Source organism: Dermacentor albipictus, chromosome 3 (genome assembly GCF_038994185.2).
Source record: "Dermacentor albipictus isolate Rhodes 1998 colony chromosome 3, USDA_Dalb.pri_finalv2, whole genome shotgun sequence".
NCBI classification, from domain to species: Eukaryota; Metazoa; Arthropoda; class Arachnida; order Ixodida; family Ixodidae; genus Dermacentor; species Dermacentor albipictus.
Window position 1 is genome coordinate 42366226 of NC_091823.1, and position 12393 is coordinate 42378618.

Sequence of the window (12393 nt, forward strand, 5' to 3'; positions counted from 1 at the left end):
CCTCTAGCAGTCAAGGCGGCCACACACTTAAGTCTGGCAGCCCGCAGTATGGGTTGGTGTTTACCAAATGGGTAGGTGATCTGAGCCCCACGGTTAAGTTTCGCGTGACCGGGCTAAGCACACCTCTCTCGTTGATATAGTAAGGTCTATAGTGGAATGCTCCTTTCGTCTGCATGGAAATGTAGGTTAACCGTCATGTAGTATTTGCAGATCATACTTGATTATCAGCTCTTAGATCTCTGCCCTACAATTGTCTTGGGGACGGCTACACTATCGCGGATGGAAGGTATTAAAATAGCCCCATAACACAAACCATGCGCCACACCGATACATTACGCACTCAAGCAGTGAGATATCTAAAAATCATGTAGGCCGGTTGTATATGCTTGCCGCCGTTGTTGTCGCACCTCTGAGACTCGCAGTAACACCTGTACATTGAAACTGATCCTCGCAGATGTCGTTTGTGTGAAGAACCACAAAATTCATGTCAGCACCAGGTATGCGCCACATCCACACACTCGAAAAAGCCACAAGTTCAGCGCATCGAGTGTTACTGTGGACACCTACGAAGCCTGGCACTCGATTTTCGTTGTCCCTTAGGTTAGCTACCAGAAGCACTATAACATGTGGTGGAGTCTTCATAGCGATGAGTCGAAGAACTAGATCAACCTGCCGCGGTCGCAGCGACCTGACATCACACTGCAGCCCACAGGGACGAGGCTGCTGACAATTGTTAAGATTGTTTCCGCTAAAACGTCTAGCGAAGGTCGTCAACGACTGGAACGGGGACCTCCAAAAGTTGCTCTGCTGCTGATGTTGCTGTTGTCTGACGACCGGCGATTAGAGGTTTGATGATGTCGACAAGCATCTTCAGAAGGATGACAAGTTGCACTACATCATTCGCCAAGGCCGGTTTAGGTACTGGGTTTGCAGTACTTTCCACTGCGGTCGCCGTCTCTGTAGAGACTTGTTCCGACGATTGCGATGGCATCACTGGCCCCGATGACTCTGAGAGGTAGATTGTCCGCCCCCCCCCCCCTCCTTTTCGATGCGTTGCGTTTTTGTCATTCTTTGAAGGCGCCACTTTGCTAGTCGCTGGACCAGTACTACGGTGACGCGATCTTACCTCTCCTGCTGCCATTACACTAAGGGTCTTGAACCTTAGGGGTGTCTTAAACCTTTATTCAAGAATTAAATCACGGACTTTAATAACAGAAGTCAAATAAAAACAATGACCAACTTATTTTGTAATAAATGACATGGTAACTATGTTTGTCGCTTATCTTTCCGTGTTTACTTACCCTTTCCCTTCTTCTAGTGTAGAGTAGCAAATTGGAGGCTTTAACTCTGGTTAACCTTCGCGCCTTTCTCTCATTTGCATCTCTGTCTCTCACTCTTTTCCATACAGATATGTACACCTACAGGTCACATATTTTATCAAATGGAACATTTAATCGAATCGAATATTTAATAGATCACATATAAATATACGAAATAATGTGTCCGACCAAATTACAGTTGCTCCATTTACGCGCTTCAAGCTGGAACGAACCGCGGTTCATTTTCACCCTTTGTGGCGATCGCTGGAACTTGAGAGTGTGCTTGGTTTTACTACAGACGAAGCCAGCTTGTCATCAGTGTAACATACTTAAACGATGAGCCTGGAAGGCCCTTGGTGGGAAAAAGGCTAAAACTTCATTGTGCAAGCCGACCACTTGAGACACTTGGCACGTGAGCAGCGTCGCGTGGCAGCAGCAATTTATTCATAAAAATGAGGACACGCGGTCTTCTAGCTGAAAACGAAAATTAGCTTTGCGCCTGAAAAAGACTATGCAATCACGCCGCAGTGCATTCAAAGCCAGATGTGGCGAAAATGAATTCTGCAGTGCCAGTGGGATAAAATTTGCTACGTTTGAGAGGCCACGTTTAGGGGGGTCTTTGTTGCTTCAGAAATTGTCGAATCTAAATAAAGGTACCTACAGCAATACTGAGTGCTTCCACATTACTTGAAAGCAATAACATTCATATCGACAGTCATCGGGAGATGATTTCTCCCAAGGTGTTTTTTAACGCGTCTATTTATTTATTTATTTATTTATTTATTTATTTATTTATTTATTTATTAAGTTATCTATTAACGAGCCAAATGACTTCGTGGAAAGGCTCAAGACCACACAGAAGAAAAAGAAACTGAGGTAAACTATGTGCACATTCTTTTTGCTACCACACACTGGTAAAAGGGATCAAGAGAATGAAAGGAAAATAAACGAACCTGGTCTCACTTCCGGAGCTGTATATTATGTCTGCAAACAGCGATGCGTTCTAGACCACTATACAGCTACATGCACTGTTGAATGCCCGCACGTCCTGTGTATATCGTTTTCTATACCGTCGCAATGACCTGGTGTGACATGCAGCACGTCACCCATGGCAAACCTCTCCAGTTTTCATTACAGTACCTCTCTCTTTGAACTAGATCACTCTCAACAAGCACATCGCCGCCACCCGACTTAGTGTCCAATCGAGTCAATATCGTCGTGTGCAAACTCTTACCCCTTCACCGAGGGCACGGCAGCCAAACGAACGTGCGTCTGGTTGAGCACCCTGCACTTACTTTATTATTTCTTTCTCCCTCTCTATTTCTGTCTTTGCGACAGACACAGCGATATAAATTCTTAAGCTTATATTGCGGAGCCGTAACTGGGAGGCACGACAATGATGGACTGGCTCACGCTGGCGGGCAGCCTGCTGGCGGCGTCTCTGCTTTACCTGGTCACGCGGAGTTGGCTACGCGGCCGGAGCATGCCACGTGGCACACGTCTGCCTCCAGGTCCGCCCGGTCGACCACTCGTGGGCCACGTGCAGTTCACGCACGAGGATTTCCACTGCAACCAGGCGATGAAGTGGGCCAAGCAGTACGGACCCATGTACAGGTGCGCTCGCATCACTTCCTTCAAAAGGCTACCTTGCGTCGACAGCCCTCCATTACAGTGTCGTTTGTGCACCATCCCAGATTTCATTGAAATAGTAACTATATGCACCCTTCAGGCGCATTTTCGGTATCGTTGTCAGCGTCACATTCACCGTAGTCATGATGCTGCGTATAAAGTCTATGATCGATAATATCACCGCCACGCACCGCATGCGGTGGGTGTGAGTGAACGCGTGCGAGAGCAAGCCGAGAAGGATGGTGGCTTGACCTTGCGCACGCAAGAAAGGAGGGCGGGGAGGTAGCGCGCGGTCTTAAATCGTGCGCAAGACATTGAGGGCAGGGGTGGAGGACGTTCTACTCCAGCGGCGGCTCAAGCACGGCAGCTCGGGCCCAATCTTCAAAGCGATCTGCGTTGGTATACCGAGCCTAGCTGCGCCGACGGCTGATGGCTTCGTGCGCGCAGTGTTATCTTCGCTTTGTACACGTTGAAGGAAGAGGCAGCATGCAGGTCAATATGCTGGCTGCTGCTGTCGCTCTTCATCACGCCTGCGTTTTGACAGTGAGGGTCTGCGGTCGTCGAGTTAGATGCGCTCGTGTTCATGCTTGTTAATTGAGTTATTAAGCAAGTCTTTACGAGCTTATACGGCGATATAAAGCTACTATCTTTACTTCGCATAGATATCTAACAACTTGCTATCGCAATAGAGGCTTCGCTTTCCAGGTGAAACTACGTTATATTTAATGATGCCGAGTAGGCGTCGACCGCACGGCATGTCCGCGCCTCCTAACGACGAGAAGTGACAGGATCCACGATCTCGCGGGTACACGCGCAAAGCTTACTGCAGCTCGAGCATCGTCTGCTATGCGCTGTTCACTTCAGGAGGATGCACGCCCTGCCAGAGTTACCTGCGCAGTCCTGTTTAGAAAAAAAATACGGTCTGATGCAGAATACATGCACAACCAACGTGTCATCTGCGACGCGCTTTCCACTTTAATAGTCTAGATGCACTCATTCGCCATAGAGCTACGATGAAAAAAAAATCGCGGTAATTTATCAGCACCAGATTTGATTTATTTGACCGGGAATCACGAGGCCTCATAGAGAAGAAAGGGAGGGCGTATGTGCCCCTGAAGGGAAGAACGTCGCAAATGATGCTTCTGCGTACTGTTGCCGAGCTTGTTCCTTCTCGACCTTACAAGGTACCAAAATGCCCTGCGCTCGGCGATCGCGCGATATTAAAAATCTACGAAGCTTTACAATTTTTTTTTTGTCTAGGAAGCTGTGTTAGGAAACTGTACAATGCGCATCTTTTTTTTTTTTTTGCGGTCATTTTTAACTCTCTGATAACTGCTGGGCCATTCCACGTCAGACGCAGCAGACATTGGCCTCGACGTTCTTCAAACTAGCTCTAAAGAGAATGATGGATCTCGCTACAGTGATAAATGCATCCCTAGCGTGGTCACAGCCGAAACATTTTAGTTTTGTTTCTGGACGCCACTTTGTTCCCGCGGACGTGTTTTCGTGGATGCGTGCACAAACTACGCAAATCAGTTGACGAATTGATAGCCGTTACCGTGGCAGAATCGGTACAACAACGCACACGTAATGCAGAGGTTGTTGGTTCAGCTCCCATCGGCAGCAAGTAATCTTTTGGTCCAATTTAATTCTCATTTGCTGCGTTATTTTCTAACCATTACAGATCATAGGTGACAGATTACAATCACTCAAGTACAACGCAGCCGAGATGTCAATAAAAAGTAGCGGTTCTTAAAAAAAAGAAAAAATTAGGGGTCTGTGCATGAAATTGCGACTGAAAAGGACTTGCGTCACCATGTTTTTGTCTCTTTAACAAATGGTGTCACTGACATGTTTGCTCTTGGGCACCGCTTCAGTGCACATGTTGACGAACTTGAGCAAGAAATAAAGATGCATGGTGCATGATTTGAGCGAAATCGTGTGAGTGCGAAGCGTATAACCTTCTGTTGTAGTTGCGAGGCTAAAAACACAGAAAGTCGCGTCTATACATGCCTAGCATCATGAGTCTTCGGACAATGAATGTAACGAGTTCGTCCTTCATTAATAATTCGCAAGTGTGGCGATGTAAATTTCTACCGCTGTCAAGAGCACCGTCCTTGCCTTCTTGCAGAATAAGCACCGGTTCGGCAGACATGGTCATACTGAACGACTTCCCATCAATAAAAAAGTTTCTCACGAAAGAAGAGCTCCTGTACCGTCCCCACAACTGGCTTTTCAGGGGACAAATATATGCAGGTAAGAGAGGCACCACATGGCCTTAATATCCTCACTTCAAATCGAAGTTTTCTTGCGCTCTTGCACTTAGTCTAGTGTCAGTTTAAAACCATTTCGTGCAGCTATCGACTTGTAGCAAACACACTCCGTTCGGTCCACACATCCTGCACCCTTTTCGTACCCTTAACTCTCATGAATATCGAATCAGCTCCGTTCGACTGGGACGTTTCATTGAAGGAGTTGCGCTACATTTGCTCATAGTACACACGTAATTCGCAAGACATGCCTTTAACAACAAGCGATATGGAGGCGCGAAAAATTGTCAGCGCGGGGTCTTTCGATAGTAACAAGAGCAGTAGCATATACTAAATAACTGAGAATAGGTGCTGTGTGCAACAATGTAATCCGAAAGACGCTGTGGATATCATTAGGAGCATGTAAAAAAGGCTGCAGAAGACCATTCCTGTCTGTCGCAAATGGCACCCCTTCAGAAGATTCACACAGCTGCAGAACAAGAACGAAAGAAGCGACCCCAAACATAGACAGGTCGCAATACGTAAATAAATAGACCGCTATGCACACTGTACAGTGCTCGGCGATCCAAACTCGGTGCTCGGAGCGCATGACTGCCGGTGCTTTTTGCGCTGCCGACGGGCACTAGCAGCACCGAGCCGGTGCCTAGTGGCACACAATGAAATCGAGAGACACTGCTACCCATTATTGCTGCTTTTGGGCTTCCAACAATCACCCTGTGCTCTTCGGTGGCGCGAAAAGTGCGGGAGGCCGTTTCCATAAATTTTTGTCTAAAATGAAGAAAACTTTGCCTATATGAACAGATGCGCTGCGCCTACTTTTTTGCTTAAGTATCTCTTTCCGCACATTTTTACAGTATGCCCCTAAAGTAAACCCCTGTTTAAAAAGCATCACGCTAGGATGCCCATCACGCTAGGATCCCCCCTGAACACATGACGGAGTTTCCGGTAGTCACTAGAACTCGCCTTGTAAGCGGGAGAGCCAAGCTTACGACCATACCAACTTTGTTGAGACCTCAGTAAAAGGGGCTTTACTGCAGAAATTCCTGTCCTAACACCAGCAGTACGTTACACAATAGAACAAAAACTTTTATGTTGTGTATGGTGATCTTTTTTATCAGGTGTAGCGACGATCAACGGTGATACCTGGAGGGACAACAGAAGGTTCTGCTTATACGTCTTGAGGGATCTGGGATTCGGCAAGACCTCCATGGAGGAACACGTCAAGGCAAGCACTGCTCATCTTCAATTCGGTTATTCGCGTAGCAATATATTTGCAGTCTTCAGTGTTAAATAAATCGTCATGGTAAAATGAACTGTGCCATTACACGCTGCCCCGGTGCGTATAGTAGCTGGTGATAGAGCATGGCAATTTACTTCAATTTCATGTTACTGCGCCTTTTCACTTGGCGGGGCAATGACGACTGTTGAAAGGAATCTAGATATGATATATTCATAGTTGCAATTACGTTTTCCCCCACCTTTACAGAAACATTGGTCGCACCTGTCTCATAGGCGTATATGGGTATTCTGCCTGTTTTGTCTTTCCGAAGAATAGTTGGGAGTCCGCGCCCCTCCTATTTACATGCCCCTTCGTGTTGGCCTGTCTATACTTAAAGAATTACCCACTAGCGCAAACCAAAGATTTATTGTAGCAGTAATATTCTGGTTGCCCAGTGCAAGCCGACTAGTGGAAACGAGGTAGGGCTGGGTAGCGCCAGCTGTGTGGCCGACTAGCCCTGAACGGACAGCGCAATACAGCACGTGGCTGACCATGTCTAGGCCACTAGCGCAAGACGGAACAAGTCCGGCTGCTGACTAGCGCTAGAAAACAAAAGGCGTGTGGTTGACTTTCGATAGACGACTATAGGTAAAAATGACACATGGCTGACCAGCTTTGCAATGGGGCAGCTTAGCACAATCCATGGGTCTACATTCTTTAGCAAGTACCCCAGCGAATTCGGTCCGTCACATGAAAAGTGTAATGCCTTGTACCTGCACAAAAATACGCAATTTCCGAATACATTCAGTTGTTATAATACTTTAAATGTAGTTGACAGGTAGCATTATAAGTGATAAAGAACAATTGAAACCACAAAAAAAAGCGCTGGTGGCGAAATCTATGAACGAAGGCGAGCTTTCTGGTAGAAACATGGCCTCTTGCGTGGGCCCATCTTCTGTTATTCTTTCACACTTCTGATATTTCAGTCTGAGAAGATTTTACATAAAAGGGATTCACTGTCAGTGTTTTGTTTTATGGCGTTTGTTTGTGGGCTTCCTTGTCAAGATTTCGAGGAATAACTTTGTAAATAATGTAAGCAAGGTATGAGCAACTTTGGTGATAGAAAAACAACTTCATTGCCGTATGGAATATGTGTGGGTCGGAATGATTTTGTTGACCGCAAACGCCGGCGCCAACACAGAATTTTCTGTTACACAGGGCCCTCAACACTATCGCGTTAAAAAAGATTGATCAGCCAGATCACCCATATGGATACATAGGCCCTACGTAACCATATGTATGCACCCTGTTGGCTGTGGTCAACGTGCCATAAAGTCCCTCTTGAACATTCTACGTGAAGCTGGTTTAGACGATCGCGTCTAGAACCTGTGAGACGTAGAGACAGTGCGAAATGTGTTTGCGCAATAACGTCTTGTGTCGACAAGACTTGCGTATTGCGTCTACAGTGCACATCCGCATATTGGACAACATGTATATAGTAGATCATTGTACCATAACATAATCACCTGCCACCTATCTTTCCCTCCATTTCCCACTTTCCCTTTCCACAGTCAGGAGTAGCAGGCTGGAGACACGCTCTCCAGGCCAACCTCTCCTCCTTTCTTTTCACTAAGATCTACTCCTCCTCGAACCTATGTATGCATATAGAAAATGCTAGCCTACAGTAGGGGTGGGCCAACTTAAATTTCGCAGAAGGCTAACTAGATGGGCCGACTAGAAATTTTGGAGTTGGCCAACCTCAATTGGAGGATGGTTCAACTTAATTAAATTATCGGCTTTTACGTGCCAAAAAACGATGTCATTATGAGGCGCGGTTTTGTGGGGGACTCCCAAATAATTTGGACCTCATGGGGCTCATCAACGGGCCCCTAAATATAAGAACACGGGTGTTTTCGCACTTCACCATCATCGAAATGCGGCCGCCATGGCCGGGATTCGATCCCGCGACCGTGTGCTTAGCAGCCCAACACCATAGCCACGTTGGGTCAAATTGAAATTTGCATGTGTGCCAATTGAAATTTTGGGTTTGGGAGACATTTTTTTTGGGGGTGAGCCAACTTGAAATTTGCGGTATCGCCAACTGAGATTTAGCGGTATCCTTACGCATACTTAGACAACTCCAGTGCAGCTTCTGCATAATTTCTAAATGCGAAGCATATCGTTGCCTAATAGGACGGCAGACGCCGAAGAGATACGCGGGATCGTGGAGCGCGAGCAAGAAGAGAAGCAACGAGAACAGCTGCACGCCAAGTGAGCGTTCGTCGAACAGGCCGCCAAGACCAAGCGGCGCCCATTCGAGCACCGCCACTTGCAGGCCGTAGACGCGTACCTTCGAAGAGCTGTTCGTTGATGTCGAATTCGGCGCGGCGCGTAGCGTCTGCGACCACCCCCGATTTCGATCGTACGTCGTCAGGGTGTCGCGGCCCACGAATGTGGTGGTCCTCGAGCGAGAGTTTCGCCGCGTGGACGTCAGTTTGTTCGTCCTTTGCGCCAAGTGCAGGAGGAGAAATGCTTCCCACTGACTTAGATAAACGTCGAGGATGGTGTCTGGCGAAATTGTTTCTTTTTTTCTTCTTTCTTTCTTCGTTTATTTTTTTCGACTACCGTCGTGCACTGCAGGAAGAGTGCCAGTGCCTGGTGGAGAAGATCGCAGAAGCCAAGGGAGCGCCCCTCGCAATCCAGGAGTACATCTTCCCGAGCACCTCGAACAACATCGCGGCGCTGGTGTACGGCAGTCCGTACCCGTTTGAACACCCGCGCCGCCGTTACCTGGACGAACTGCTCAGAGAGCTGTTCCAGGCAATTCACGCTGGCAGCACGATCGAATTTCTGCCCCCGTTTGTGCGCAACGTCATCACTTGGCTTCCTTCGACGCGGCGCACCATCATCAAATCCAAGCTCTCAGAATTCATCGAATACTCAAGGTGCTTGGTTTCGTACTTTTTCAAGTTCTCTTTCTACCTTTGATGCACAAATTCTCTGGCTCTCTCTTTTTATTAAGGTCAATTACATCATAATCATAATCCTTGGGTGAAGTCGCTAACGCGCATGATACTTTTTACCTGTTACTTTGACTGTTACTTTCTGCCTACCGATATCCTCTACCGAGGGATTTGCAAGAAAGAAACAGCGGCGCCATCACCCAACCAAAAAGCAAAAGAAGGTGCGTGCTGTGTTTAATTTGCTTGAACAATGACAAACGGTGCCACAGCTCCGTTCCCACGAGTTGCGCATTTTTCGTTATAGCACCCCCTCAGAGGGGGCGCACGTTTATGATTTATCATAGACCGAAAAAAAAAGGACGCAGGCCAGCACGGCACACGCAACACAGTCACAGCGTAAGCTGGAGGAGCGGCTACACGGGAGACCGTCGTAACTGCTTGAGGACGCTAACTGCAAATGCAGAGTATACGGAAAGAAGTGTTGGAATTTGCACACATTTATTCAGACACTCGCGTCGTCACAAGAAAGAACTGCACTGTCCGCCGAGCGTTGACTGCGAGCTCCAACTTGTGCTGCTCTCTGCACAGCTGTCTGCTGTGCCCGACGTTGCCGGGCTTAGCAGCGTGCGTAGCTCTACGATTCGTACCTTGAGAGGAGGCGCGATAACGCGTACCGTAGAGTAAGAACAGGTATCGAGACTACGAGGCGCACATGTCACATCCCTTGACCCGTGGCATGATACGATGCAAATGCTACATCTCGTAAAACGTGGTGGAATACAACATCACTGCAATACAAAGTTTGCACGTATCGACTTTATGCGGCGCGCATCTCACATCGCCTGACTGCTCGCGCGCTGGGACGCCTTTTAGGGAATGTTTCTGAGTCGCAAAAGGTATCAAAAGGTAGGTCACAGCGAGACAAGAAGCATAAATGAGTCACAGAGCAGCTAAAATAACGGCAGGGGCGTAATTAGTACCAATATAGCGGATCCACATTGCATTATAAACTGCACTATCTCCGGGATCGGCTCCGCTGGCATCTTTGTAAAAAAAGTAAGAAAGGGTCAACCAAAGGTCGACGTGAAAGAAAACAAGGTCCGCGTAAATGCAGGTCAAATACGATTCGAATAAAATATGAAATGAGTGAATATTTCACATGAGAAAGAGACAAATTAGAAAGAAACAACCAGCGCTTATTCATCGAATTATCTGAACTACCATATACGTTCACCTATGTCTTCTTTAGCGTTGACGCTTGGTTGACCTTTCCATTTCTTCTGATCCATATGCCTGTATTGTCGCTGCATTATTTTACGCCTTGTCAATTCCTAGATAGAGGAAAATTATGGGTCTCGTCGAACTGTTCACTCAGGTTTTTACCCGTTATTCTTTTTTGAGAGCTTCCTTAAAAAGTTGAAAGTAATTTAATTAAATAATTATGTCTACGTCAGAGCGTGAAGAAAACAATAGTCAGATGATGTAGACAAAGTATTTTTTAGATCCTCGTCCGCTTTCTTTTTCACCTTATTAGATGACAGGCTGAAACTAAACGGACATATACAGAAAGGAGAGACGCCAACCTGTGTGTTCACCCTTGTATTTTAATAGCTATATGTGCCCCAATGTAGCACAGCATAAAATATTGCTTTTCACACTGTTTAGTCTTGATTGATAATTACGATGCGGTACTTTAAAGTTATTTAACCAAACTCTTTCGATGCCATTTACGTGCACGTGTGCGAAGATCAGCTCCGACGGGAAAGCTCACTGACGCAAGGCAACTTGCAGCCTCCACTCAACGGGCTCCTTCGCATGAGTTTCTCCCTTGCTCTACGCTCCTTTTTCCATTTCCCTGGCGGATGGTTTCCACAGTTGTCATCGAACGACGACTATACTCCCTCTTTAATACTACCGATCTGTACCTTTGGCTATAGGTCACGCTTTTTGACTTCATAACCACCAAAAGCACCAATATTTCTTTCCGATGGAAAATTCTCTTGCTTCTTGCTTCTGCTTCAATTCTTACGTCTTGCTTCCAACAGAAAACTGAAATAAATGCGTCTGGTATATTTCTATACAAGCGCTTTCGTGTGCCCTATGACCATGCTCGATAATTAAGGAAATGCCAGAGGTACTGCTGAGGTTTCTGCTTACATATGCGAACAGAGATTGCAGCAATTACGGTTCCACGTGTCGGGATGAAATCGCTAAGGAATTCTATTCACTCCTGAATTTTCCTGGCTGCCATTTCAGTGGTGTCTCTAGTTCGTTGATCGTCATTAAAGTTGAAATAGCGTGATTCAAAGAGGGCAAAGGAGAAATCAGTTTTTCTTGTAGTGTTTGCTTCACTCAGAGTCCTAGTCATACTTTTAACCCTTCATCTCGTAATTAATTCCTCTTCGTTTACTCTAGCAGTAAAACGCGCTCTGACATCGCATCCTAACGTGTCACCGGTGCATGTCGCAAGGTGAAAAAGCTATATCGAGGTCAGAACAGACAACAGCCACCTAAAACAACAACAACAACAAATGTCAAACGATCACGATACTCCTTAATGACAAATTTGAGCGCAGCTTTATTTGTGCTTTCATTTCGCGTTATATTGATGCAAAGAACTTGAGACCGAAATTACCACACTGACTGGCAGTCGGCCAGTGCCGTCAGGGCTTTCGCAGAGGGAGGGGCACTATGGGAACCCTGGCATGATGAGTGGCATCGTAGCCGGCTGTGCAAGAAGACGACGACGAAGGCACGAGCAATGGCAGGAGCGCGTTTGACAGTATGGGAACGTCGGCATGATGAGCGGCATAGAAGCCGGCTGTGCAAGGAGATGACGACGAAGGCGTGAGCAATGGCACGATCGCGTTTGGCAGTATGGGAACGTCGGCATGATGAGCGGCATAGAAGCCGGCTGTGCAAGGAGATGACGACGAAGGCGTGAGCAATGGCACCAGCGGGTTCGGCAGTATGGGAACGTTGACATGATGAGC

At 46.9% G+C, this 12393-nt stretch overlaps 1 pseudogene; it reads left to right on the forward strand.

Annotated features, from left to right (window-relative positions):
• Positions 1 to 2715: 2715 nt before the first annotated feature.
• Positions 2716 to 12393, forward strand: part of LOC135902501 (cytochrome P450 2B1-like) — a 36821-nt pseudogene continuing 27143 nt past the window's right edge.